Source organism: Halichoerus grypus, chromosome 4 (genome assembly GCF_964656455.1).
Source record: "Halichoerus grypus chromosome 4, mHalGry1.hap1.1, whole genome shotgun sequence".
NCBI classification, from domain to species: domain Eukaryota; kingdom Metazoa; phylum Chordata; class Mammalia; order Carnivora; family Phocidae; genus Halichoerus; species Halichoerus grypus.
The window spans coordinates 115,388,750-115,415,379 of record NC_135715.1 but is presented as its reverse complement, the minus strand read 5'-3'; the positions used below and the strand labels follow the sequence as shown (position 1 = coordinate 115,415,379).

The window sequence follows — 26,630 nt, the reverse complement described above, 5'->3', positions numbered from 1 at the left end:
ACTCATAATAAAACTATTATTTCAGTCTCTCTTTGTTTGGCCTTTGTCTTATTTTTCAATAGGTTCCAAGCTCAGGAAAGAAAAAAGGAGTATTATTTGTTGATTCACTAAAAGTCTCCAAAAGCCAAAAACGTCTCATTATAATTCATTCTATGGTAGAAGCTCTTCATCCTAATCTTCACCAGTGCCATCACCCCAGGGTTATGCCTGTAGCTTGAAACAATAATACTGATATATCCAACTACATGCTTTTTTCTTCTACTTGCCATATTCCATTTACAGCCTAGGATTAATGACATGCTTTGAGTCACAGTAAACTAAAAATAATGAATGTGAAAGAATTTTCCCAATGACACAGAGAAATAGCATCATGGAATGGTACAAAAGCAAATGAACAAGCTGTACATTCTGCCCATAGCTATAATATCAAAGTTTATCTTCTCTAAGCAAAGTAACCAAATTATTAACTATATTTTACTTTTTCATAGTATGTAGGTTTTTAAAATAAAATATAACAAAGCCATCAATTGACATCTGATTTCATCTAAGCCAAAGGAAATATTTCCCTAACTCTGCTTGGATAAAAGGGTCTGAATACTATGAACAATAGTTCAGACCTGGTCCCTAAACCCACAAACTACATTTACATACACATAACCAGATATAAAGCTCCTTTTTATCTTAAAATGTTTCCATGAGCCATGAGCTTTAATTTTCCTTTTTTTTTTTTTTTTTTTTCTGAGAACTTCTGCTTATTTGCAACTATTTCTGGGCCACAACAGCACTCCAATAGAGTGTTTTGGCAACAGCCTCTGTTGTGGTCAGCAACTCCTGCAGCTGGGATTTCTTGAAAGAAGTGAGTAGCATTTGCCTTATAGTGCTAAAGCAACAAAACAAGCAAAACGTTCGTGGGAATCAGATAGTCACAAAGCTTAACTCCTCTCTCTCCTTCCTTCCCCTCCTTCATGCGATCAAGGAGGTCAAAGCCACTGGTGCACATTTTAGCAAGTATGTCATTCACAGTGGGGCTAATACATGGATACGATCCTAACCACTAAGCCCTGAAACAGATCGTGGGAAACTTCCTGACTACAGTGATTGTGGGACTAATAACCTGGGTGTCACAAGTTGGAGGACATGTCATAGCTTAAGACTGTATCCCCCTGAAGTAGACACATTCCTCAGGGTGGCTATGCTCATGTATATGCATTTGGTGGGGAGTGGTTCAGGTACATAATTTGTCCAAAGACAATAAGGCCACAGATTAAATAAACATAAATATCTAGCTCTGCCTTAACTATAGCCAACAAAACAGAGCAAAATCAAACAACAACAAAAAAAAACCACACAATTTTTTCCTGGCTAAGCAGTAATTCAGAATAAGCCAGAGGTGATAAGACTTACAAGGTAAAAGTCACAGCAAGCATTTAAAATGTGGGAGTCATGTCTGGCTAATCCAACTTGAACAAAGCCACTATAAGAAATCAAAGTATGGGGCACCTGGGTGGCTCAGTTGGTGAAGTGTCTGCCTTCGGCTCAGGTCATAATCCCAGGGCCCTGGGATCGAGTCCCACATCGGGCTCCCTGCTCAGTAGAGAGTCTGCTTCTCCCTCTCCCTCTCTCTCTCTGCCCCTCCCCTGCTTGTGCTCTTTCTCTCTCTCTGGAATAAATAAATAAAATCTTTTTAAAGAAAGAAATCAACATAAATATCTGGAAAATGCTGTGATATTTTCAAAAAATGCAATTGTGGAAATGTAGACCACTGATTAAAATTTAACCTAATACCCCAAAATGTTCTATCTTCTACTAATGCTCGAACAACAAAATAACCAAAGAAACTTCTCTGAGTCACTGTAACTTTAAATAAATATCTTGTTGAAATCATAGATTTGGAAACAGCCTATGAAAAATATCCTGTGGAGTCCTGTAGACAACTTTCACTGAAGCCTGAAAAACAAGCCATAAGTTTTTTGTTTCTTTTAAAAAATACTAATCTTTTATTAATGATATTTTTATGTGAGCCTAAAAAACTTTCTCTCAGTATCAATCCCCTCCTGCAAACATCTGCCTTCACTTTGAGGAAGCAGTGATATTACCACCCCCTGGGGTCCCCAGTGAGGGTCAAACACTTCCATTTTTGATGACCAATAGTTTTCAAAACCAACATTAGGCAAAAGGGCATTTCTCAGAAGGAAAACATGCTGTTAGCTCTGACAAAGGCCTGTCTGTGAGGTCGCCTCCTGTTTGAATTGCCCCATAGCAAGACAGATGCTAGAAAGGGAAGTTTGAGAATCATCCTAATCCAGATCCACTTTTGGTTACTTCCTCTGCTTGCTTCCAACACAGCTGCACAGAATAAAACAAAAAGAGGAAATGGGGACACCCAGACTGTATATTATTGCCTTCAGCAAAAACTTTTAGAAAACCCTCTCAGGAAACCCTGACATCACAGAGATGTGTCATCTTCCTTACAGAACTTTGCTTCACAAGCAGGATTTATGCAATTTCTTAATGCAGACAATTAATGCCAAAACAAACCTAGGGTGCAAGGCAGTAACTTAGGAAAAAGGCAATACTCAGGCAGTCTTTACAGAAATGAAAATGTTAATTAACTCAACCAACTTTCCTTTTAACCAACCAAATAAATAATGGCACAACATGGAGAATTTGGTTCACAGAAAGAGACACAGCAAAACTTGACCGAATCTCAGGGGCTTGTTTTAATTCCACCTCTGTAAGGGTGATCTTCCTAAATTTACTTCATTACTCTGAATCTTAGCATCCCCATAAAGAAAAGAGAGTTAGATTGATGATACTTATTGTTTCTGGACGTCTGGGTCTGATGTTCCATGAAAACATAAAAGTAATATATTGAGATGTAACTCATTATTCTACTGATACCCAACTAATACTCCCTCTTTCTCCAGTAATAACCTCAGTTTAGGATGCCACCAACTGTCTTGTTTCTATAGCTAGAAATCTGTTAGTCATCCTCTCCTCTCCCATTTTTCATAATATAGTTCACTATCTTTTCATTACATATTTTAATTTTTTGAAAACCTAGTCCTATCAGTTTAATACATGAATCTTTTGCTGAACCATCCATTTTTATCAATCTTCTCAGGCAGGTCCTTAGCTCAGATTTGCCCTCTCTTATTGGAGCTTTTGCCAGAGTCTCCTAGCTGCTCATCGAGCATTATGTTGCATTGTGTTGCATTCCCCTACAATCTAGCTTTTTCAAAGCCACCTGAGTTTCTTCTTAAAAGGTGCATACCACAAATCTCTCTCCTACATACAATCCTTCAATCATTCCCCACTGGACACAGAATAAAATTAAGCTCCTTAGCACATTATGCAGGGTTCTTCAGTGCCATTTCCCAAAAATACTCCACCACCCTGCAAAAACTCCTGATTTTCAATATTCTCCTGAATGCTTTGGTCTGTATATACAGCATCCTAAAGCCCTTGTTGATATAAATCTCTCTCTCAAGACTCAGCTTAAGCATTGCCCCTCATGTTCCTACTGCTACTCCGCTTCTGCTCTGTAGAGTTCATTCCTAGTATTTGCTTCTAAGAGGAGAAAGTTTAGCAGTGCAAAGAGACTTAAATGTTAGACATTCCTTTTTGTCTCTCCACATGAACAAAACTAAATTCCATTGAAGAAGAAGAGGAAGTAGAAAAAGAACACATCATCCAGAAACAATGATGAGCTGACAATCACAATCCTTTAACTTGGGCTTGTTCAAAGACTTCATCTTCACGAGTATATTCAAAGGTATATTTAGTTTATTGCCTATTATCAAGAAATAAATATTGTAACTTCATAATTGAACATCACTATAAATATGACAGCACTCAGACAATCATGCATTGAGGCCTAGAAAAATTAGTATAATTCATAAGTTCCCAGTGCTGAGGAAAAGAAAGCACACTGTTGAAACTGTCCCTGGGGTGTTACAGTTATGGTTGTTAATTAGTTTCAGGGAGTCAATAAGGAACATTCCTGGCAATCTAGGAATGACAGGAAGGCTACCTCTAAGAGTCAAGAGAGAATGGCGCACAGGTTGCTATAAGACCATGGGAGAGGTACTTAACTTTTTTGGGCCTCAGCTTTCTGACCTGACAATGTGGGGACACAATGAGTAATGTCACAGTGGCTTCTCCTCCAGTCTGTAGGAAGATCTGCAGCAGTGGTTCCAAGACCAACTGTGTACTTGTATAAGATAGAGGTAAGGAAGGTTGGCCAGTACTACTCGTTGTCTGGTTTGCCTAGGACACTCCTGGCTATGCATGTTGTCTTAATATAATTATTTTTTAAAATGACTCCTGAGAGGGGCGCTTGGGTGGCTCAGTTGATTAAGCATCCAACTCTTGTTTTCGGCTCAGACCATGATCTCAGGGTCATGGGATCGAGTCCCAAATCAGACTCCGTGCTCAGCGGGGAGTCTGCTTGAGAATGTCTCCCTCCCCACCTCTCTCTGCCCCTCCCCCAACCTCTCCTTCTCTGTCTCTCTGTCTCTCTGTCTCTCTGTCTCTCTCCCTAAATAAAATAAATAAAATCTTTAATAAAGATGTCTCCTTAGAGTTTTGAAAATGTCTCATTCTGGATGATAAATTTTATCAAAATTGTAGTATGATTTTGAAATTTTTTCCCTGAAAATCTTTAGGAATTATGTACTTGTCTGGCTTTTGCTAAATCACTGATGATGGAGAAGAGTAGGACTTCAAAGTCAGACTAAAAGCTTTTTCTCCTTTTAAATCTCCTTAAAAACATGCTTCTTTTTTATGATTCTCAATCTTTTAGCATAAAGTCAAAGATTCATATACTCTTGTAAAATAGTTTTCAGGTGTTATTTACTTTGGTTTAAGTTTACAGATTCCAGTGGGACCTTCTCTTTTTTCAAAGAATATTATTCTTATTGCACTCCCCCCACTGACAACTTCCTTGCTGAGGGAATTCAGCAAAATATATACATCATTTTACCATCTGCAGGGTGGATAGCACTTAATTAGGAAAGCCAGGAGTATCAGACGACATTTTCAAAGCAGCACTTCAGGTAAGAGACCCCCTTCCCTCCTCTGCTGTGACTAATAGCTCTGCGAACATTTTATGTTCAATTGCATCACAGAATTTCCCCTAGAGAATATGGAATTCAAATCAGATGAACAGATGCTCGCAAATTAAGGTACTCTATATACCTATAGCAATCATGAAGTGGTAGGTGGAGACAGGATAAAGGAAAAATCAAATTTTGAAACCACTTTTGTTTCTTGCCTCTCTTTTCCCTCTCTCTTCTCATCTTCGTGGACCTCCTCCCTTTCCCTCTGCTACCTACCCATCACTGTATTATTTTTCCTGCAACCTCTTAGTTGCCATAGACAGATAGTCAGTGAGGGTCATGTGTTTTCAAATGCCAAGCTAATCTCCTTTTCTCTTCCTCTCTTTATAGTCCTGAAACTTGCTCTCAGTAGTTTGAGAAACAGAGATTGTAAATACTAAACTTTACTTTTTTAGGCTATGGCTCAGCAAGCAGAGAAATGTGCTTTATCCTGAACAGAAGTGCTTTTGTAACAATGCTGGTCCCCAGTTCCTTCGCCCTTGGATGGTTTCCCTCCAGATCATAGACTTTGACCCAGGTTTGTTAGATGAAGATCACTCAGGCTCATCTTCACCCAAACTCTAGGTCCCAACCATTGTTTCCCAATCTCTACCCCAAAGTGTGCCCCCTCTGCTCCCACATCCCACCAAACATCTAATTTTCCCTAGAAAATAGGAAATAAGAAAGCTATCCATACTAATGTGTCTGATAAGGACATGCATTATATCTTGTTTTTTAACCTTATATAAAAAAATTAAACCCTTCCCTTCATGGGAGATAGCCCTTCTTAACTGAGAAATATTGCAAAGATCTCAAGGGACATTACCTTTGAGGATTATCTTTGTCTTTCTATATAGTAGAGTAGGTATCAGTGGCTCATGAAAAACAGCCACAGTTCACCAATAAACACTTTAATGAATGCTTTTTTTGGCACACTTTATTCCCTTCCATCCTCCTTTCCCAGTTGAATTTTAAAATGTATATTTGCTTTTACAAAACAATAACGATTCGTAATCTTTATTGTGAAGCCTATAGAGTACAAACCCACATGGTTGCCTGTCCTCTATCATTCTTCACATCACATTATGTTATTCGTTAAACAATGCTTTAAAATGCCCTAGATTTATTTTTTCTAGGCCAGTTACAACAGCTCTGCATTTGTCTCATGAGAGCCATTCCTCATCTGCCTTATCTGTTTTCAAGAACCTCGATAGTAGACTTGGCTGTGTGGCCAGATGAGGTAAAGTCATTCACGCTCATCTTGTCAAACTTGTCATAACCCTGAGATTTCACATAACGGAATGTCCCCCCGTGCATTCTTAGCAATGCCACACAACAGGGGATTTTAGAATTCTATATGCAATATCATATTCTCTAAATTGAGTGGTTGTTTCAACAAAATTTCCAGCATTGTAAAATTGTGGAATATAAAAATAAACAGAGGAAGAAAATAGTGTCTCCCATCACTTAGTCTATCCCAAGGTGGAAGATTTATAGCAAAAGGAAAGAAAATCTTTTCTACCCAAGGTAGGGAGTTGGGGTCAGGAGGGTGTGAGACAGTATAAAAGACACATTTCCTCTAGCCATCCAGAAAACACCTTTGTTTACCATTGTAGTGTTGCCAAGGCAACACCAGCTACTTATGACATCACACTGAGATGGCTATCACAAGCACCATAGCACTGTTGTTTAAATGTTATAGTGAATCTTGTCCCTCCTCTGTCTTTCCTACTCCCTAAGGGAAAAGCAAAATGATCACCGGTAGCCAAAGATTGTAATAAAAGAGGGAAACTAGATTGTATCCTATATTCAGCTTCACTTGGATCATTCCCATTTTATTTTTAGACCAATAGTGACAAATCAATTGTGCTTTTGGGTTAACAGTTGCAGTATACACATCTAGCTCTAGCCTCCTCACCTGCCATCTCTTTCCCAAAAATTTCAAAAGGGAACAGTAGATTTTGTTGTCAGTGGAAGAAGAAAAGAAAACATCCCAAACTTTTTCCTGGATCACCTCAGGTCTTTCTGGAATACCCTTGTACACAGCTGTGTTAACATGGACTTGTTTATTTCTTTACATTTCTATCTGGTCTCGATCTCTTGTGACCACAAAACCACAAGTGTAATAGAATGTCACCCTCCCTTTATAACTGTCCTCTCCCAGCTTCCATACAATGCTCTTGAAAAAACCTTTCTACCCACGACCCTATGTAAGAAGGACTTAAGTCCCCAGTCAGGAAGAAGTGCATGGATGTAATAATGCCTAAGAGTGTGCACATAGGGATGTGGGCAGGATGCGAAGTGGTGAGAAAATGCCCCTGAGCTGAAGTGTAAGCTTCTGCAAAAGGAAGAAGTTAGAAGCTTGCTGCATATACCCTTTAACACTTTTAGACTGTTTTGAAATTTCTGGCAGATTTTCGAGTAGGAAAATGCTTATGTCCCTTCTTGGCTCTCTGAAGAAAAATTAATCTATGTGCTAGAGGGACTACAGCAGGCTTGAGAACAAGCGGGCACACTGATAAACTGCAGTCTACTCGGGGTGAGGAGAAAGGAAGGCGGAGCAGTAAGGTGGGCTCCTGCGCACGCGCACGACAAACCTTGCATGACGGCGGGGAGATCTTAGAGATTCACACGGAGCCTCAGCACAGGTCCAGGGAAGGGGACCCTGCAAAAAAAAAAAAGAAGTGAAGCAGAATGGTTTATAGTGTGAGAGAAAGCTTTGGGAGAGGAACAAAGTTGCCATGACAGGCATTTGAAAGATAAAGTATTACTTCTGTGAGACACGTGGTGTTTTAGTAAAGAATCAGGCAAAATGGGCAATAAATTTACAGTGATGAGGGGTCAACACCTCAGTGGTAGCACCTGACCTTATGATTCCTTACAGCACAAAGGGAGCTGGATGCGGGGCTTCTCTTTGTTCTATAAACCCTTCCACAAGTTACATATACAACACTCTCTTCGTTGGGTTCCCCCTTGATGGCCTGGACGCACCGGAGGCACCTACTGCCCTCCTGTTGTCCACACAATTCACACCATTGTCAGATCTACCATCATGCCATTCCTGGAGAGAATCCTGCTTCTATCTTCACTGCCTCTCCTCCAAGGTCTCCAAGGTCTCAACCCCATGGAATACAGTTCTCTACTCTTTAAGGTGATAGGGAGAGCAGGGTAATTACAGGCCCATCTCTGGAGTAACTGTGATGATTTTTACCACTCGGTTCAGGAAGTAGATTGCTATTTACCAAACCTGCTCAAATTGCTAACCTTGCATCCAGTACACAGCATTCAAGGCCTCAGAAGAATATATGGGAGAATGCTACTTGGAAATTATTGACCAAAGGCAAAAATCTAGAAACATAGCTCCTACCTTCTCCTAGGTAGGAATAAAACTTTTCAAGTAGTGGGGCACCTGGGTGGCCCAGATTGTTAAGTGTCTGCCTTTGGCTCAGGTTATGATCCCAGGGTCCTGGGATCAAGTCCCACATTGGGCTCCTGGCTCAGCAGGGAGCCTGCTTCTCCCTCTGCCTCTCCTCCTCCTCATGCTCTCTCTCTGTATCTCTGTGTCTCAAATGAATAAATAAAATCTTAAAAAAAAAAAAAACTTTTCAAGTAGTCTACCATATGTGGCATAAAAGTGGTATATGTAACTCATATAAATATTTTTTATTTTATATATTGCAAATTTTAAGATGTGACACATTTCTCTTAAATGGAAAATGAGAATGGATATATTCTTATTATTTCAAGTTCACAGATTTTGGAAAGGCAGAGAAAATAAACTCTATATGATAAAAAAGGAAGTTATGATTTTTAAAAAGATCAATGTCAGTTCCTATTTTTGTAAACCTTTGCTTTCTGCAGAAAGAGAAAAAAATGTTAGTAACTTTGAATAAAAGTGCCTCATTAAAAATTATGTTTTCAATAAGGAATAGATTATAAGTTAATAACCACATGAAATTAAAGCTAAACAGTTTCCATAAGGAAAAATTGGTGACTTACTGACAACTTTAAGAGAGAAACTAAAAATTTTATTTTTTTCTTAGTTGTATTTTAAGTTTATATTTTACTTGCTCATTATTACTCATGTAAGAGATTGTTAAATTAAGTTTCTTTAATTTTGTTCCAAACAGCTAATTTTTTAAAAGATTTTATTGTATTTATTTAACACGGGGAGAGGGGAGAGAACAAGTAGGGGGAGCAGCAGGTAGAGGGAGAGGCAGACTCCCCACTGAGCAGGGAGCCCGATGCGGGGCTCGATTCCAGGACCCGGAGAACATGACCTGAGCTGAAGGCAGCTGCTTAACCAACTGAGCCACCCAGGTGCCCTCAAACAATTAATTTTTTAAATTCAAATGTGGGACTTCGTATTTTCCTATTAAATTGCACTTTAGGGAAATGCCACATTATTGATTTTAACCTGATGTCATGAATGCTGAGAATTTTTTTGCCGTGTTTACCTGATGACTCTCAGATTTTTATTTCTTCTCCGAAAGAGGACGAATCAACTCTTCAGGAAAGAATAAATTAATAGAGGAAGCTTACTAATCCCGGATGAAGAGAATAGGTTGATTGGCGAAGGATAAAAAGGGTCTACCTTGTAACTCCAAGGATTCTTTTGCATAAACTTTTTTTAGTTTGATGTACAAGGAACTCCCATTATACCTATTACCCAGATTCTACAATTGTTTCTGTTTTTCCCCATTTGATTTATTCTGTAGGTCTATTTGTATATGTATATTTGTGTATGTACATTTTTTTCTGAAACCATTTGACAATAATTTGGAGACCATGTGTTCTTTTACCCCTAAAAATTTTAGGGTATGCTGCCCAAGAGCAAGAACATTCTCTCACATAACCCCTGCATAGTTCCCACAGTCAGAAAACTTAACATTGATACCAGAATGTTGTGAACTGAATGTTTGTGTCTCCCTTTCCCAAATTTATATGTTGAAGCCCTAACTCCCCAATGTGAACATATTTGGAGATGGGGCCCTTGGGCGGTAATTAGGGACAGATAAGGTCATGAGAGTGGGGTCCTAGCCTGACGGGACTAGTGGCCTTTAAGAAGAGACACCAGCAAGACTTTTCTCTACCTTCCTCCCCTATGTTGTGCACAAATGAGATTATGTGAGCACATAGTGAGAATGTAGCTGTCTACGACAGAAATGGAGAGTTCTTGCCAGAAACTGACCATGATGGCACCCTAATCTTGGACTCCCAGGTTCTAGAATTGTGGGAAAATAAATTTCTGTTGTTTAAGCTACCAGTCTATGGTATTTTGTTATGACAGCCCAAGCAGACTAAGATACTAATCCCTGGTCTATATTCAAAATTTGTCAATTGTTTCAATAATGTCTTACATGGCTATTTCATTTTCCTCAGTTCAGGATCCAACCTAGGATCATACATTATATTTAGTTGTCATGTTGCTTTAATCTTTATCTGGAATCTTTCCTCTGACTCTTTGACTTCCATGACCTTGACATTTTTGAAGAGTACAGACCAATTACTTCATAGAATGTCTGATGTTTTCTCATGGTTAAATTCAAATTATTTGTTCTGGCATGGAAGCGATGGCTCGTCTTTCTCTGCACCATATCTGGAGGTATTTGATACCGGTGGTTCCAGTGTTGATGATGTTTACTTTGGTATCCACCAGGTTTCTCCAGTGAAAAGTAGCTATTTGTCTCTCTGTAATTAATACAGAATTTGTTTAGAGATACTTGTTTATGTGAATATCCAGGTTCTTCAAAATTTTACTCACCAGGTTTAGCATACATTGATGATTTTCTAAGTCTATCATCCCTTCTACATTTTTTGGTTATAATTCTGCTGTAAAGAAGAGTGGCTTTCTCTTCTCTCTCCATTTGTCTGGTTTTTAAAATTTAAATAAGAATAGACTCATGAATTCTTACCTTACATAATAGGTTGCAATTATTACTATTGTTATTGTTTTTATTACATTTTGATGCCCAAATTATTCCCAAATCTGCCCAGCAGAAGCCCATTCAGGCTGCTCCCATGTCACTTTGACATGCCTCTGTCACTCTTTGGACACTTTATGTTCTGCTACAATAAGATGCTCCAGGTCTATCTTGTTCTTTCCTGTTCCAGTTCTAGAATCAGCCATTTCTCCAAGAAGCCCTGATCCTGGCTCCTGGTGTGCTCTTTGCTTAGGTGCAGCTTTGCTTCAAGGCTTCTCAGCACACAAAGGTAGTACACGTGCGCGCGTGCACGCGCACACACACACACACACACACACACTAGTTTCTTTCTTCAACATCATTCAAAAATTAAGCATTAATGAATTCTTTCCTCATTTTCTTTCCTATCTCCTTTCCAAAAAGGAGATTGACCCTTTTCTCTTCTGGTTACCTCTCTCTATCTTTCTCCCTTTCTTTTTCTTCTTTCTTTATATTTTCAAGTGTCTTCTTGCTAATAATCAAGAGAAAAGATTCTCTGAATTTTCCAGACACAGAAATCATGTACATCTCTCATTTATTCAGGAAAAAAGTGGGGATAGATAGGAGAGGTGTTATAGACGGGAAGTGGCCCAGGAAGAGAACAGACCTCCCAGCCTTCAGCAGCAGGCGATGGCCCACCAAGCCCCTTGTTCTCTACCAAAAGGATGAGGCTGTTGCTGCTGGCAACTGCCCTTTGTAGCATCTCTTGGTCTGGACATAATCACTCCAGAGAAGTCAGAGAAACCAGACATTAATGTTAAAAGCATCCTGGACCTTAGTCTCCCAATAGTTAAACATAACCTTAAACAACAACTTTGCAGTTTGAAGAAATTATACCAGACGTTTTAATTTGTTTTAAGATCCTTAAGTAAAAGTTTCATAAATGAACAGTACTGCCAAAGGAGCATGATATTTAGAGATTCATAATTTGACACAAAGTATTTTTCTACTTTTACTTCCTAGTTAAAGATCTAATTTAACAGGGTAATTTATTTTCTTTTTCATACAATAGTAGGTCCTGACTAATTGGGTGTGAATATAAAATATACATATCTGGTACAAATGTAGGACTCATAAATCAACCTTTCTGGTACAAATTCAGGGCTCACAAAACTACTTTCTAAACCTGGTACACTCTTCTAGAATATTACAAAGGGTTCACCTAGGTTGATTTGTCTGCCTTATTCTTGGTCTTATGGCTTTTAGCAAGTTATAGGTTCACAAAATTTTAGTCTGATGGATACTTCAAAATTATGCAGTCCTACCTTATCATCCTATACTCATTTCTAAAGGAATTATTTATGAAGACAATTTTAAAAAGAAGAGACTATTTAGAATTTTGCATCACTTTCAACTAAATCCTTTCGGTGTCTATCATAAGGTTATAAGCCAAGTAGCTTTAAAATATTTTAATCAAACATTCATTTAGTTCATTTATTGAATACTGACCATGTGCCAGGAACTGTGTAGACGCTGTGGATACAGCATGGTGCAGATGGTGCTTGGTGCACGGAGAACAGACAGCAGGGGATCATGGACGGAAACAGAGACTAGTTAGGAGGCTATTCCAAGCACAGCCTAAGCAAAAGGTAATTGTGACATGGACTAGGATAATAGGTAAGGTGGTGGGTTAGTTGGATTTAGATATATTTTGTTAGAACTCACAAAATATACTATTGGATAGGATGTGGAATGTAAGAAAAGGAAAGAAGTCAGAGATGACCTCAAGACTGTACTTGTTTTTTAGTCTGAAAAGCTGGAAAATAAAGTTCTTTCAATTTGGGGAAAACAGATTTGGGGTGGGAAAGAAGTCAAGTGTGTTTTGTGGGCATGATAATTTTGAGATGAATACTCTATTTCAAAGCAGAGGTGCATAGGTATTTCTTTTTTTTTTTATATTTTTAATTGTTATGTTAATCCCCATACATTACATGCATAGGTATTTCAAGTGAAAAACTTATGTGGAGTTTAATGCGAGGATAGGGACTAGAGAAGTCATCAGCTTATAGCATCAGACTAGGACCCAAAGGTGTATTTTTAGCTGGCATTTACTGAAGTCTTAATTCCAGCAATTGTTCTGAGAACCTTACATGCCTTGATTCATTTAGCTTGCGCGCAATCTAGCCCAACCAGCCTGAATACTATTATTATCATTATTATCATTATTATTTACACATGAATAAACCAAGAGCAAAGAGAGACTATGTAATGTATCCCAAGTTTCATACCGAGTAAATGTCAGAGCGGAATTTGAACCTCAGCTGTCTGAATCCACAGTCTTGCTCTTAACCAACTAAAGGTTAGGTACTAACATATCTTGGCATTGACTATGAGGCAAAGGAGTTTAGAATATGCGTGAACTTCCAAGATAATAGGTCGCACCAGTAATTAGCTGCTTCATTATGATTAAATTACACACGGGAGATCTGGAAGAATTTAGCAGGTTCCATAAATATCCAATTTATAGCCACAGATTAGCTTAGTCACAGGTATTATCAAGCTCATAATGGCTAATCATTTAGATATTGTGTACACCTTGCCCTACTGCCTAGCACTTTTGTAAAATCTCAGTGTCATTTAAGTCTTTCATAATCACCCCTCATCAAATAGCAGTAAAGAGTGCACTAAAAGGTTAATTTCATTAACCCCTTGTCTTCTAAACAGACAATTATAGTCCATGTTCATTTCATTCTACATAGTAAGAAAGAACTTAGGAACTTTGTGTGGGAATTTCAATGAACTCAAAGGATATTTATTGAGCACCAAATTGAGAGTGCTGGAGTACTTAGACCTGTGAGACTGCCTTTGCCCCAAGATTCTGTAAGCTATATACCAAATGGTGCTAATTAATTTCCCTTCTTTGATGAGGAAGTATTTTTACCTTTCCTATGCAGAGATGACTACCTAACTTCTAGAACCCTGCTGTTAGATATCGCCTTTGCTGACAGTGCTGGAAGTTTGCATTGTGAGAACAGACTCTCTAGAAATGCTTTTCCAACTCAAAGAATCATTTGTATAGACTAGGTCTACAATAGAAGTGAATGTTTGTCCTGTGCTTTAGGTCAGATTTCAATCAACATGGCCCATGGACTAAATCACCTGTTTCTGTATGGCCTATGAGCTAAGAATGGTTTTTCCCATTTTTGAATGGTTGGAAAAAGAATAATATAAGAATAAGAATAATATTTCATAACATGAGAAAATGATATGAAACTCACATTTCAATGTCCATAAATAAAGCTTTATTGGAACATGCTCATCCACTTAAATACTGTTTATGGCTATTTTTGTGCTCTACAACAGTAAAGTTGGGTATTTGTGACAGAAACTATATGTTCTACAAATGCTGGTCCTTTACAGAAAAAGTTTTCCAACCCCTGCTCTGAGAAAAGAATCAGTCATAACGTATTTTGGAATATAAAATAGTTATTTATTTTTGTATTGCTGTCCTTGAAAATCATGGCTCCATGTGGCAATGCCTAGTCAAAAGTAAGAGGATCATCTTATCAATGAGCTAGAAAATAAACAGAATAGCATTGAAGCAAATCAACAAGTTATCATAAAAATTTTTTTTAATTTGATAACTCTCCCTACAGAGGGCCAAATCTGAGTTGCTATTTGGCTGCTTTTAAATGACTTTCCACTCTTCCTTTAAGACAGCTCATTCCTAGATGTTTTCAATGGAAAATTCCAGGGGTCTATACACATGTATCAGTGCTGGACATTTTTTTTTTTTTTTTGAAGAACGTGGAGAAGAAGGCTTTATGGTCTAAGGAAGAGCCCTTGGACTTAACATAAGCAAGATGATAATTTTTCAACTGCATAAGGCTTTGCCTAATCACAACATTTAAAATTCAACTATCTTTTGCCATCCTCACAACTTAAGTTAACAAACTAAGTATATTTATCCTTGGTTTGAAATGAGGAAACTGAGGTCCAGAGCATCATTGTTGTATAATGAAAGAAAAAAAAAAGCATTGGGTTTAGAGTCAAAATCTCTGACCTCTTTCCCATTCAACTCTCTGAGTGTCCTTTACATAGAAATGCAAGTAAGAACTTTTGACCAGCTAATCTCACTGAGCTGTTGTAAGATTAAATAAGATATATACAAACATGCTCTGAAAACTCTATAAAACACTTTATTTTTAAAAAGAAGAAAAGAGAAAAAAGGCAAGTAATTTGCTTACATCAAGTAACTCTTGGATAACTAGTGGGGTTCACTTGCCTTCTAGCCTTGTGTTCATCCCATTAGCCAAAGCTAGTGGAGGTGAAAATGAAAATTATTTGCTATGGGAATCTGTGCCTTTGGCCATCAAGTGTTTTCAGCTTAGTTAGGATGAATTTCACACCAGAGGGCCTGTGATCCACAACTGCATTGCTCTCATCTATTTCCTCTAGCAAGTAGAAAGACAAAAGCTTTACACTGTATCAAATGCCATCAATTTGAGATTTTGTTTTGTAGCATGGCTGCAAAAACCCTGAGTGTCAACACAACAGTGCTCCAGATGCCACTCAATCTATGTATTTTTTAATAAATTGTAAATTTACTCTACTGAATAATATAATTGATAAAATCACCATATCTTTGGACTTCAATGAATTGTTTGTGTGATGGTGTTGTTCTTCATTACATGCCTGAATGCACTCATTAAGCTCAGAGTGAACAATAAGCATAAAAAGCACAAAGACAATGTGCCTGAACCAGCAGGAAGCCCACATATCAACCAGCACAGGATCTGACAGGTCTGCTCTTTGAGGAGAACGTTCTAAGCACTGTATCTAAATTTCATATTCAAGAGGTGATTTAGCTTTTTGCTTTCCAGTGAGGAATGAAAACTGCATATCCCTGATTATAAACATAAACCTGAGATGAGAAGACTGTTAAACTGAGAATTTACCTATTTTTCAAGTTATTGACACTTTTGCCTGCATTGTTTAAAAGCCTAAGCTCATTTTCAAACTCATTTTCCCTCAGGTTGTGTATACCCTTGCCTTCAAACAGCACCATGTTCCAGGGAACTTCTGATGCTTTTTCATTCTTTCCTTGCTGTCTAATAGCAAAGGATATGCCCAACTAGCCTGACAAGGGCTCTGCACAAGGCTATGCAGCTTCATTCCTATCGGAAAGATAGCTTCTGAGCCAGATTTGGCTGATGGAAAGGGTTCAACAAGGGTTCATTTTTCTGGGCTCCCAAGGTTAAAACAAAATATATTCATTAACTCACTTGCCAAATATGCATTGAACACTGGACATTCTGGGTTCTGGGGATAAAAAGTGACTAGAATAGACAAAGTTCCTGTTCCCATGATCCTCACATTGGTGGAGGTAGGAGAGGAGAGACAAATAATAAACAGAGTATTTACCATGATAGTTTTTTTTATAATATCTTATGGATGCTATAATATAGTACTATAAAGTGCTAGAAAGATGATAATGATGTGGTAAGAGAGCAAAGTGGTAAATGGAGTTGGAAATACTATCTTATATAGAAAGCTCTGGTCACCATTAATAGTGTTCTCCAGTACTCCTAATGCTCATCTTCTAGGAACACTAGAGGGTTACATTTCCTCACATTTTAAAACTTAGGTGTGACCATGTGATTTACTTTGGCCAATGAAATATCAATAGAAATGACACATCACTGTCAGGCTGGAGAATTTAGGGGCCACCGTGCAATTCTCTAAAGTGTTTCCTCCTGCTGTGGCAAAACTTTAAGTCTCATGTTGAAATAGTGGCAACTTCTAGTTTCTAGTCTGGCATGTAAAAATCTTAGAAGTTACCACTTCTGTCCATACAACAAGAAAAAAGCTGAACAAACTAAAAATCGATACTTTCTTAGATTCAACAGAGCATTGAGGTCACAGGGCAAGGAACGGTCCCCAAAATTGAAAAGACAGAGAGGTGTATATTGAGAATTGCAACTTACTGGAGAGGAAACCCTAAGTAGAAACCTCCATCTGAACCAGTATCAAGGTAGGAAGACCTAAACGGTAACTGATGAAATTGCTGGAGCATTAATATGGACAAGTTTGAGAAGTAAAAAATCCAAGGAGCCCAGTCTTAGGAAAACTCCTGCACTTTAGTGAGCTTCTTACATTGAAGATCAGAGAAAAATTCCCTGGTGCTTTCCAAAGTGGGCCCTCAAGAGGAACTATTTTACCAGAGCCTAATCGACTTGAGTTTTACCAGAACCTAACTGATCTGGAAGAAGGAAAATACCCAACTACAACCCCCTCTAGCTTTCCCATGTCAGTTAACTATCAGGGTGAAAGACTGAGAAGCAGTTGTGAAGATCACAGCCCAAGGGGACAGCACAGGCTCATTAAATGATTGAAACCAAAGTATAGAACTACAGAATGCTTTCCTCCTGCCACATCTTACCACAACATCAAGAGGGCTCCTGTGTAATATAAGTGGATACTATGGAAAGAACTGCATGCCTCAGACCTCATTTAGGAAGTTTCTAGGGAAACCCAAAGACAAAAGGGGAGACAAAAACAAGGACACCAAGGAGGAAATTTTAGCCTCTGCTACTGATAGCTACAGCAAACAATAATCACCACCTAACTTCTAACCAGGTAAACATAAAACCTCACAATAAATAAAGGTCCATTACAGGCATACTAAAAGACAAAAACACAGTTTGAAGAGACAGAGCAAGCATTAGAACAGATACAGACATAGCAGAGATGTGGGAATGCTAGACTAGAATTTAAAGCAACTTTGATTAATATGCTAAGAGTTATACTGGGAAAAATGTACAACATGCAAGAAAGGATGGGTTATATAAGCAGAGATAAAAACTCTAAGAAAGACTCAAAAGGAAATGCTAGAAATCCAAACTAACAGAAATGAAAAATGCCTTTGATATGCTCATCAATGGACCGGATATAGCCAAGGAAAGAATCAGTAAACATGAATAAAAGTCAATAGAAACTTCCAAAACTAAAACACAAAGAGTAAAAGTTATAAAAAAGATAGAACAGAATATCCAAAAACTGTGGGACAATTACAAAAGGTATGACATATTCATAATAGGAATACCAGAAGGAGAAGGAAGAAACAGAAGAAATATTCCAAGCAATAATGACTGAGAAATTTTCCAAAATTAATAATAGACACCAAACCAAAGATCAAGAAATCTCAGAGAATACCAAGCAGAATGAAAATAAAGATAAAAAATAAATACCTAAACATATTATATTCAAACTGTGGAAAATCAAAGACAAAAAAAATCTTGAAAGAAGCCAAAGAATAGAATACTTTACCTATAGAGGAGCAAGAGTAAGAATTATATCCGACTTCTTTAGAAACCATGCACACAAGAACACAGTGAAATGAAGTATTAAAGATGTTAAAAAGAAAAAAACAACCATCAACCTAGATCCAACCTGTATCTGGCAAAAGTTTCCTTCATAAGTGAAGGAGAAATAAGACTTTCTTCGACAAAACTTGAGAACTTTTGTTAGCAGTAAACCTGCTTTCCAACAAATGTAAAATAGCAATTCTTCAGAAAGAAGAAAAATGACAGGTCAGAAACTCAGATCTGCATAAAGAAAGAAATAGATTAGAGAAGGAATAAATGAAGGTAAAATATTTTTTTTATTTTTCTTATTCTTTTTCTTTAAGATTTTATTTATTCATTTTGAGAGAGATACAGACAGACAGAGCACAAGTAGGGGGAGCGGCAGAGGGAGAGGGAGAAGCCGACTCCCTGCCGAGCCGAGAGCCTGACATGGGGCTCAATCCCAGGACCTGGAGATCATGACCCGAGCTGAAGGCAGACGCCCAACCATCTGAGCCACCCAGGAGCCCTTATTTTTCTTATTCTTAATTTATCTAACAGATAACAGTTTTTTCAAAATAATAACAGCAACAATGTATTTGGTAATATAGCTTATGAAAAAGTGAAATGAATGACAGCAATTTTTTTAAAGACCTTTTTATTTGAGAGAGAGAGACAGAGAGAGTGAGAGAGAGAGCATGAATGAGGTGAGGGGCAGAGGGAGAAGCAGATTCCCCACTGAGCAGGGAGCCTGATGCAGGGCTTGATCTCAGGACCCTGGGATCATGACCTGAGCTGGAGGCAGAGGCCTAACCGACTGAGCCACCCAGGCACCCAAATGACAGCAATTTCTTAAAATATGGGAGGGAGGAATTCAAAATACTCTATTATAAGGTACCTGTACTTGAAGTGATATACTGTTATTTGAAGGTGGATTTGTATTAGCTATAAATGTATATTGCAAACTCGAGCACTAAAAAAAGTTAATAATGCAATCAATATGCTAAGAGAGGATCACACATTAAAACCAAGAAGGCAGAAAAAGATGGAAGACCAAAATAAATAAATAAATAAATAAAACAAAGAACAAGGATAGTGAATAGAAAATAGTAACAAATATGGGAGATACTGATCCAACTATATCAATAATCACTTCAACCATCAATGCCCTAAATATACCAATTAAAAAACAGACTGACATATCAAATAAAAAAAAGCCCACAAGATCCAGCTATATATTATTTACCAGAAACCCACTTTAAATACAATGACACAAATATATTAAAAGTAAAGGGATGCGGAGGGGAGTAAAGGGATAGGGTAATATGTATACTATGCTAATACTAAAAGAAAGCTGAAATAGTGGCACTATGAAATGTTGGAATTTCCATCTTCCTGGGTCCCTCATGCCTACGATGAGCAGAACTCTCTTCCATATCCAAACTAGATATATAGGGAAATGGAAAGCACACTTTTATTTTAAGTCCGTGAGATTTGGGGATTGTTTGTTGGCATGGCAAAACCTGGCCTATCCTGATTAATCTAGGTAACCAGGGAGGAGCTCTCTGATAGGAACCTGAATGATGTGTGACAGGACGTCCGTGGCTGTGCTGGGGCAGGAAGCTCCAGGAAGGGGGTAACAATAAGAACAGAGGCCCTAAGGCAGGAACATGCTGGAGTGTTCTGAGAACTCTAAAGAGAACAATGTGGTGGCAGCAAAGTGAAGAAGGGATAGACTAGAAGATGATAATACAGAAAGTCAGGGCCAAACACCAGAACAAAATCCAAATTCCTTACTCAAGTCATTTTATATTTTCTTCAGTGAGAGATGGAAAGTTTATTAGTTTCCTACATAACAAATTACTACAAACTTAAAAACTCAACACAAATTCAGTATCTTATAGTTTTGTGGGTCAGAAGTCTGGGCATGCCACAAATGGCTTCTCGGCTCAGTCTTCCCATGCTGAAAGTAAGATATTGGCAGGGGCTATAATCTCATCTAAGGCTTGGGATCCTCTTCCCATCTCATTCAGGATATTGGCAAAATTCATCTCCTTGTGGTTGTAGTATTGAGGTCTCTAATTTCTTGCTGCATGTCAGCTAGACATTACTCACAGCAATTAGAAGCTACCCATAGATCTTGGCCAAATGCACACTCCTCCCACCACCCCCCAGCTCACAACATGGCTGCTTTCTTTCAGCACAGCAGGAAGGCATCTTGCTGACATCAAATCTTTCTGACCTCTGAGAAGATCTAGACCCCTCAAAAGGGCTCATACAATTATGTCAAGCCTAGGTAGGGTTAATTAACTCTATTATTATTCTTCCAAATAATCACACAGAGTATGTACATGAAGGGGTGGGAATCTCGGGGGCCATCTAAGATTTCTGTCTATCACAGGGAGCTATCCCATGATTTAGAGCAGCATAGGGATATAATCTGGCTTATGTTTTTAAATGAGTCACACTGGATACTGGGTAAAAGGAATATTCTGTGGTGGGACACACGTAGAAGCAGGGAGACCAGCAGAAGGTGATTACAATTGTAAAGGAAAGAGATGATGGCAGCTTGAGTTAGGAGATAGCAAATGTGATGATAACATGAGTTAAAAATCAAAGATTATTTAGATTATCATTTCTAATATACACCCACCAAACAACCAGATAGTTCAATAATATATACTCTAATTTTAGTACCGTGTCAAATAAGCAACTATATTTTCAAGTATAATTTTTTTAATGTTAAAATTTTATCAACCATTCTTTGCCTATTGGGCTATGACATCTCTGTCTAAAAAGAAAAGGCTGCGGGGCCAAAACTTAGACATTGTGCATCCACATGTACCTGGCTCATTTTGACAAGTAACCCAACACATATTGGCAGTCATACAAAATCAGTTCTCCTTTTTTCTTTACAATGGGAATCAGAGAAACATTTTTAAACTTTTTAATAGCAGACATTGAGGGAGGATATTGTCAAGTCCTGGTTTCAAAGAAAACCAAATAAAAGTGTGATATTACTAATTATCCAAATGAAAACTCTCTCTCCTCCAGGCTTCCTCCTCCCATGAAAATACAATGGAAGTAGAAAGATCTGGAAGTCTGATGCCAATGAGTTAATGCCTATCAGTAAAGTAAACAATCTGATAACTCCTAGAGTAACGAAATCTGTTTACTTAGCCTATAATTGCCCAAATATTTGATGATTTATTTTTTTAAGTTTTTGGGTTTTTTTATGTTATGTTAATCATCATACATTACATCATTAGTTTTTGATGTAGTGTTCCATGATTCATTGTTTGCATATAACACCCAGTGCTCCATGCAGAACGTGCCCTCTTTAATACCCATCACCAGGCTAACCCATTCTCCCACCCCCTCCCCTCTAGAACCCTCAGTTTGTTTTTCAGAGTCCATAGTCTCTCATGGTTTGACGATTTATTTTTTTAACTTTACATCTATTAAAATTCCACATATTATGGGAAATACTTTCAAATTATGTGGTTCCATTATGTTTCTTCTGGGCATTTTTATTATATGTGTCATGTTTTAGGTACTTATTTAGGTAATGTAGACAGTTTGGCTAGAGCTAAAAACAGGTAGAAAGTTTTCTAGAATTGAAGAATTTGTTTAATTCTGAACAGTTACAAAAGAACTTAGCTCTCCAAGAAGGAGAGAATTGAACCCAAATAAAGCTAGAAACAACCAGAATGAAAGGAAGATTTCCATTGGAAAAATGCTCTCATAACTGGGAATTAGCCTTCTTGTTTTGACAGCTAACTACTGCACTTTAAAACATTCTCTTTAGGATAACTGGAATAATTATGGCTATTGCATTCTCCTAATGGAGAAATGGCTCATGGAGAGATAAAGGTGGAGAGTAAACAGGCTGAATGGTCCTACCTAATTAAAACCTGTCATCTAATTAAATACATTCCCAGCAAAATGGCTAGTTTTCTGATAGGGAAATGGTGGCCCAACGCATTAGTCACACAATGAAATGTTCTTGCTATATTCAGTCACAATTTTTTTTATGGAAACAGGACCCCAATTTTTCTCTATGCAAATTAAATAGAATATTTATTCTAGTATACAGGATATTTCCTAAAAATACGTTATTCCCTTTTCTTGATGAGTACCGAATTATAAATCTAGGCATCAATTATCCATTTTTCCATGCTTTCTCCTTTTTGCTATTACAGGAATGACTTTGTCCTCATTCCTCCATCCTAAGACAATACCATGCAGTTTGAATTTTTAAACTTCTAAGTCCTGAAAATAACTGTGCTTCAATTTTAGCTTGTCTCACTGTGGCAGCCAAATCAAGTTAAAAATGCATGTACATATAAGTAGCTTTGACATCAAGATATCAATTGACTATTAAACATTCATAGCACTGTGCTTTTCCAAGCATTGCCTGTTTATCCATATACAAGACACCATGATTCAAACTCTGTTGAAAATAAACATTTTGAAATCATTAATTATCTGCTACTGGCTTCATTCCCACTATAACCTTCATTTCCCCCAAGGTTAATACGGGCTGGTCCCAAGTACAGGGCCAGGTGATGTTCCTCACGCTCTTGTAGAACCATCCTGCCAACTTCACTTAATTATATGGTGTCCTAAGCCCAGTTTAGCTTGCCCAAATGCTTGCTAAGTTTTCTTTGCTGCAAGTAGCACTAACCACAAAGCTCTATCAAAAACTATGTAGAGGAACTAAAGCTTTTTTTCCAAATTTCCAAAGCAACTTCTTCTTTGTGGCTAAAAGAGAGACTACAATGTTAGTTCCACAAAATTTTCTATTTAAAAAAGTAAAATTGAGGCTTTAATCTCCACTTTCTTGAGGAACTTCGCTTTGCAACCAGCCTGCTCCCATGGGTGCTGTGTTGCCTAAAGTTGAATTTGGCATATTTATTTGTATGTGTGCAAAAGGGAGAAGGTCTTCAGTGCTGTGGAATGCTATCATTCTTGACTTTCCAGGAAAATGGACCTGTTCTCTGGCTCCATCACAATTACACTCATGTAAAATTCTAAAATGTCTCCACTTAACAGAGAAAGAGCTTATTATATGACTCTCTCAGTTTTCTCTAGCATTAGAAAGGTTCAGAAGAAACTTTTTGGTTATATCAAAATCCAAATTTGCCTCATTTATTTCTGTAGCTGTGACTTAAAAAATTTCAATCAATGAATTCTACTAAGTCTATTGCATAAGCCCACATCTTAGTATGTGTCTCTGTTTATGCTGTCTTTTATTTTCTGTATTCTACAAGTTAACACCCTTCCTTCCTAGAAAGGAAAACCAAGCAAAACTTAGCATAACACCTTTAGTATAAGTCTACCCACACAGGGTGCTCCTATACGGTCTTCTACATGAACAAAGATATTTATCTGACTGATTCAGAGTTTACTTCAGGTTCTTTATCTATTATCTGGCTACACAGGCAAGGGCCCTAGTTATTCATTTACCCAAATTGCCTGCTTTTATAGATAAGAATATTGATTAGTTAAGTGATTTACCTAAAATCCCATGACACAGTAAGGACAAAGCAAGAATAAAAAGCAATTTCCCTTACTATGGTTTATATAATATTTGTATTGCTGATCAGTCCTGCTTCCAAGAGTTATTGAAGTACCTACCTTGGGACCAAGTAAAGAATCAAAAATGGAAAATCAGCACATTAATTTAGAGAAGTGGTCACAGTAATTTAGTTATTATTTTGGTGATGAATAATATATATTATATGTTAAAATATATATATCATACGTATAATTTATGTAATTGCTTTGCAACGTTTTAACACTCTGGCCCTTTAGGAGATGAAGTCCCTTACACAAGGAGATGGTATGGCCTTTCTGAAAGCTGAGGCACTTAGTACAAACTCTCTTTCAGAAATACTAAATTGAACTTCCATGATAGACTGCATGGTGGTTTTGCAACAGTTCACTAAGCAGTACCACAGGTAATAAAGATGGAACCAGTAGTCAAATCACAAGTGACAAAAAGATGCTGAATCATTTTAAAACAAATTTGTGGTGTTTTTAATATTTTTCCAGTCACAGTGCTTGGTTTAATTTCCTGAATTCAAACACATTGTGCTGACAATTTCTCAAACCTTGCTCAAGTAGTAAATAATCTTATTGAACAACAAATATTTTGTTTTCTGTATTTGATGTTCTCGTTTAATGAAGTGTGACATATTATCCAGGTGGTGTCGAGTCTGTGAAATACAAGGTGATATTTCTCTATTTAATGGCAAGTGATGTGGCATTAGTGTGATCGTTTATTTGCAACTTTTTTTTCATCTGAATAAAATTACTTGTTTGCTTACTCAGGGGTGGTAAGATTGTTTTAAAAACATCCTGGGGCACCTGGGTGGCTCAGTCGTTTCGCGTCTGCTTTCAGCTCAGGTCATGATCCCAGGGTCCTGGGATCGAGCCCCGCATCCGGCTCCCTGCTCAGCGGGAAGCCTGCTTCTCCCTCTCCAACTCCCCCTGCTTGTGTTCCTACTCTCGCTATCTCTCTCTCTGTCAAATAAATAAAATCTTAAAAAAAAAGAAACATCCTGATTGTGATTATATACAACAAAAATTGACCTTCAATAAGGCATTAAAGTAGGCTCTGCTCAGAAGAGACATTAATGAGAGCCCCATTGTGGTAGTTTGGGGAAAATGTCATCAGTTCTTCCCACTTCCTTCTATCTACAGTTTTTGCAATGTAATTGTGCTGTACCCTCCTCCCATAAATGGGCTTTTACCATGTGACTTGCTTTGGCCAATGCATTGCAAATAGAGGCTTGAAATGGGCTTACATATCTGGGCTTGTCCTCTTGTCCTCTTTTCCACGATAAATTTACATAGACTAGACTAATGTTCCCAGAAGGAGCATCAAAGTTATGTGGAACAGAGCCAATTCACAGATGCCTAAGTAAGCTGTTGAACTGCAGACCATAAAGTGGGAACACCCAAGCACATGAGTAAGCCCAGGTAAGTTCAGCAGACAGCCTAGCCTATTCCTACTGATTCCAGAAAGATAAACATTAAACTTTCATTATATGTCACTGAAGTTTTGTGGATACTCATTACACAGCATAATTGTGGCAACAGGTGAATGATCCGTTTTGTCCCTCCACATCCCTTGACAATGCATATCCTAGGTCCCACTCTCAGACATCTTACAGTCAAACAAGAAAGAAGTGTTACTCAGTAGTGGTCATGTTTCCAGCACCAGCGAGATACACAAGAAAAACAAAGCATGGTCCATGTCCTTAAGAAATTTAGTCTCATTGAGAAAGAAAATGCACATACTCCAACAGATCATCACATATCGGTGTATCTTAACTAGGGGATTATATCAGTTTTACTGGAGAGCTTTAATCAAAATGTGCATGTTTTTGGTGCCAGCGAGGACTTAATGAATCTAAAAACTCTGGGGGTTTGGTCCAGGGATATATATTTTAGAAAAGTTCTCCAGGGAATTCCAATGTTCTCTCCTGAATAAGAACCAAAGGTAAGAGCTAAGTAAACACGCATGCTGTATTTGTGGATAAGTGCAATAGAGTGTAAGAGAAAGACGAAGTCAGCAGAGGCAGCAGTTGTCACAAAAGTCTCAAGAGGTAGAATCTGAACGAGTTCTCAATTGCAGGATTTAGGTAAATAGAAAGAGGGGTGGGAATTCAAGCAGAGAAAATATCATAGCTCTAGAAGGAAGATGGGAATTAATATGCCTGGATAGAATAGAGATTTATTTATTTATGCATTTATTTATTCACCAAGAACTTCTTCAGCATTTACCATGTGTCAAGCACTAGTCGAGCTCTTCACAAATATTAACCATCATAGCAACACTATGAGGTAGGCACTGATATCATTCTCAATTCATAGTACAAGCTGACCAGAGTGGAAGAATTCCTATACTTTCTAGTGAGTGGGATTACTATTTGATAGAAAAATCCTAAATGTCTAGAATAATTTTTCTTTGCAAAGAAGACTATAGAGAAATACCAAAGTCACTGTCCACTACCTTGAAACTATACATAATAATAATCATAATAAAATTATATATTATTATATATCAATATAATAATGATGGTGATTAAGTATAACCATAAAGTGGGATGGGTGATTAAGTATAATCACCATCATTATTATTAGTTTTCTAGAGTATATATAGGTTGCAAAAAGGAAGATGGAAAAAAGGTAAAAAAAGTATCACATTGAATTTGACAGTATTCACCCAAAGTTCAATTTTAATCATTTAAATTTTACTAAAACTCTGTAGA

The 26,630-nt window shown here is 37.6% G+C and overlaps 1 long non-coding RNA gene across 2 annotated transcripts in view; it reads right to left on the bottom strand.

Moving 5' to 3' along the window:
* Positions 1–26,630, bottom strand: part of LOC118534842 (uncharacterized) — a 358,905-nt gene that overhangs the window by 131,748 nt on the left and 200,527 nt on the right. For both annotated transcript variants that reach the window (XR_013447137.1, XR_013447138.1), the window contains exon 4: positions 7,697–7,764. This is a non-coding gene — a long non-coding RNA (uncharacterized LOC118534842). The remainder of the gene's footprint in view (positions 1–7,696; positions 7,765–26,630) is intronic.